This window comes from Colobus angolensis, unplaced genomic scaffold (genome assembly GCF_000951035.1).
Source record: "Colobus angolensis palliatus isolate OR3802 unplaced genomic scaffold, Cang.pa_1.0 Scaffold137, whole genome shotgun sequence".
Taxonomy (NCBI): Eukaryota; Metazoa; Chordata; class Mammalia; order Primates; family Cercopithecidae; genus Colobus; species Colobus angolensis.
This window is the reverse complement of record NW_012114455.1, coordinates 9,660,460-9,664,460: the sequence shown is the minus strand read 5'-3', so window position 1 is coordinate 9,664,460 and position 4,001 is coordinate 9,660,460. Positions and strand designations below refer to the sequence as shown.

Sequence of the window (4,001 nt, the reverse complement as noted above, 5' to 3'; positions counted from 1 at the left end):
TTTTTAATGCAGCCTCATTCTGTTGCCAGACTGGAGTGCAGTGGTGTGATCTCAACTCACTGCAACCTCCGACTCCCAGGTTCAAGTGATTGTCCTGCCTCAGCCTCCTGAATAGTTGGGATTACAGGCACGTGCCACCATGCCCAGCTATATTTTTGTATTTTTAGTAGAAACGGGGTTTCACTATGTTAGCCAGGATGGTCTCAATCTCCTGACCTCATGATCTGCCTGCCTCAGCCTCCCAAAGTGCTGGAATTACAGGCATGAGCCACCACGCTGGGCCTATTAGAACAAATCTTAGTCAAAAGCCCTCATGTGCCAATAAAAAAATAAGAGTTTTTCATATTTGTATTAGTATACGCAAACAGATCTTTAGAAGATATTCCTAACAAGTGTATTTCTCCATTTAGACTGCACCATTCTGTTACAAAACCTAACTTTAGTAAGTGGGGAAACAATATTGGTTTACTTTATCTCTTTGAACTTTTTTGCCTCTCACATGTTTGACAGACCTAATGCTGACACTTTTCTAAGATTTATTACTGAAATTTAAATTTAACACAGCACATGAAAAAGAAGAGTCTAATATTACACTTTCATTCACTACGTTAGACTTTCAGAATTCACTACCAAGTATATCTTTTAACATGTGTGTGATGTATGAAGGAAGCAGACTCCTGCCTATTTCTTCATTCATTAATATATTCACTCATTTATTCAACAAACATTGAACATTATTGAGCACCTAGCAGGTACTATATTTGCGCCAAGAAATGCAGTGAACAATTCCTACTCTCATGGTCCCTGCCTTCTAATAATACACAAATAAACAACACACATAAACAACATTCTAACTATACATATATAATTAATTGTAATTGCAATAAATACTATAAAAGTATAGGGGTCCATGAAAGTGTATAATAGCGGGTGCGAATCTGAGAGATCACGAAAAGTTTCCCTCAGGAAGTGACATTTAAGATGGAATATGATGAATAAGCAGGGTTCAGCCATATGCAAAAAAGAGGCCGCAGAGCATATCACATGCGATGGGCAGCACATGCAACAGCTCTGGGCATGTGTGGGAAAATGAAAGCAAGCCAAGGGAGCAGAACTACACTGAGCAAGAGGCAACTGGAGGGAGGGAAAATCGGAGCAGTAAGAAGCTCAAGGCTTTGGGCTTTGTACCAAGAGCAACAGAAAGCCCCTAAAGAATTCTGAGCAAGAGAATGAAAAGAGTAGTACACTTCACTATATTTAGAGTATGAACTCAATTATTTTTAAAAATGTACAGAAATGACAGTAGATATATTACAAATACTGAATTGTTGCAATGTTTCCCTAAGATAGTAGGATTATGAATAATTATTTTTCTTTATGTATACTTTTCAAGCTTCCCAAATTTATACTATCCATAAATTCTGACAGTTAAAGAAAAAAACAAAAAAAACCCACGCCCTCAAACAGAACACTGGAGTAGCTCCCTTCTTCCCTTGCCTCAGGGACTTTTCCATCCATTGCACACATTTATTTGCATGATACATCCTTGAATCCAGACTTAGTCAGCTATAAATTCTAAGTGACAACTCGTCTCTGCCCCTCTACTTCATCCACTACCAAAGCTGTAACTCAGATGACAACTTTTTTTTTTTTTTTCTGACACAGGGTTTTACTCTATCACCCAAGCTGGAGCGCAGTGACACAATCGTATCTCACTGTAGCCTCTAACTCCTGGGCTTACCATGCCTGGCTATCTATCTATCTATCTACCTACCTACCTAGAGATGGAGTCTTGCTCTGTCACCCAGGCTGGAGTGCAATGGCACAATCTCGGCTCACTGCAACCTCCACCTCCCAGGTTCTGGGAAGGGATTCTCCTGCCTCAGCCTCCCAAGTAGCTGGGACTATAGGTACCAGCTAATGCCACCATGCCTGGCTAACCTTTTTTTTTTTTTAATTTTTAGTAGAGACAGGGTTTCACTGTGTTAGCCAGGATGGTCTCAATCTCCTGACCTCGTGATCCGCCCACCTCGGCCTCCCAAAGTGCTGGGATTACAGGCGTGAGCCACCGTGCCCGGCCCTTATTTTTATTTTTTGTAGAGATGGGGGTCTCACTGTGTTGCCCAGGCTGGTCCTCAGATGACCACTTTTGTGTGTGTGTGTGTGTGTGTGTGTGTGTGTGTGTGTGTGTAATTATTATTTTTAATGTCCAGAATGTGTAATACAAGGGCCAGAGCTTCCTCCTGGACTCAATTTTATAAATTCTCGATTGGTTGCTGAGGCCAATAGGGATACTTTTTCTTGTCTAATTTGGTTTCTAGGAAAGCTTAGTTCAAGTCCTCAATGGTCATCTGATCAAATGGAATTAAGTTCTTTATCTTCTCCATCTGTTTCTCATATTCTACAATCCTGGCCTTTGAGAGAGACACCCACTTAGCACAAGATTTCACATCTTCTTCTTCTTCAGCATTCACCTGGGCAGTATATTTATCCTCTGGCATAGGAATCTTCAGGGCATTAAACTTCTTCTCAAAGTCATCCACCAAGCCGGCCTTGGCCACACTGGCCTTGTTGTAAGCCCAGTTGATGGCTGGTGGATTCTCAGGTAAAGCAGCCAACCTGGAAGTGAGGGTCTTATTCCAGGACTTCAGGGAACTAGCAACGGCCTTTTGGTTCTGGGGTATGATCTCCGCAAAAGCTACCCAGTCAATGGTTTTTAGAGCAGGTTTTCGCCCAGCCATCTTGGGATCCTTCACCGACCCTCGATGACCACTTTTAACTGTGGTTCAGTTCTAAGCCAATCCACAGTGTCTCGCAGTTCCATTACATTTCTAATGGAAAATAGCACCGACACTATTGATGCCCAATGAAAAGAACGAACCCTGTAGGAATCTTAGCTAGCCAATACATTAGCTTAAGGTAGTTTATAATGTACTTAAGAGGAGGAATAGAAAAACAGCAAGTAAACCTAACCGTAGTGCATAGTTATTCCAAATGTCTGTCTTCATTTTCAAACTCAAGTTTGGGACTTGAAATTCTTTCATATTGTGTATGTATACATGTTCAGAATCTTATTACGTAACAAGCCAATTACACCTGAGTTCAAAGATTTCAATAGTTTTTTTTAAAGCACCTTACCTTCAAAGCAAAGCATTTCAGGTTTTCAACACTGTAGTAGTTTGGAGTTTTCAAAAGATAGACAACTTTGTTACATGGCTGTCACAGAAAAGATTCTGCTAACCAGACCACACTGAAATCTAGAAATGTTCTCAGCAAAGAGCTTGAAAGCACTCCAGGATCCAGATGTTCAGGCTACTACCCCTAACTTTAAAGCACAGCACTTACTTAATAGTTTAAAGCTTTCCTACCTATCATTCAGTTTATTTTCTGACAACTACTTTTACTCAGCTTGCTTGTTCCCATCTAGTTTTCCTTTTGTATATCTTCCCCTTCATGTTCCGAAGCCAAAAGTGGATTTCCATATATTGAAAACCTATGATAATGAAACATCAGATACGGAATTAACCAACCAAACAAAATGTACTAAGTGCTGCTTAGTAAGTGTGCAGAATTTGCCTTTATTAAAAACCATAAACTGGGAAGTATATAAAGAAAGAATGGGAGACACAAGGAGGTTCAGCATACACCTAAGGCAGCAGGTTGATTTATTTGATAAACAGACATCCAATTCCAGAGACCCTCTAGTGCTCTTTACTAGCATGGAACGCCACAGTTTTCAATGTCCCACAGATCATATCCAACTTACACTCACCTACGCGGCTTATAATGGCAAACTGACACCTCCCAAACCACCCATTCCAACTGCTCTTAATAAATGTTGCCCAAGCATTTTGTAAGCATTTAAGGATGAGGAAAGCAATGTTTCTTTACCAAGGTATGGTAAGAGCTTTGGGGGTGGTAAAATGGAAGCAAGTGGGTAATACATCATCGATAACTGTAGAGAATTTGTCAATTGTTGTTTTGGTGTTGAAATTTTAAAC

General features: G+C 40.3%; 1 pseudogene; it reads right to left on the bottom strand.

The window, feature by feature from the left end:
• Positions 1–2,239: 2,239 nt before the first annotated feature.
• Positions 2,240–2,752, bottom strand: LOC105506520 (annotated as a pseudogene).
• Positions 2,753–4,001: the final 1,249 nt, after the last annotated feature.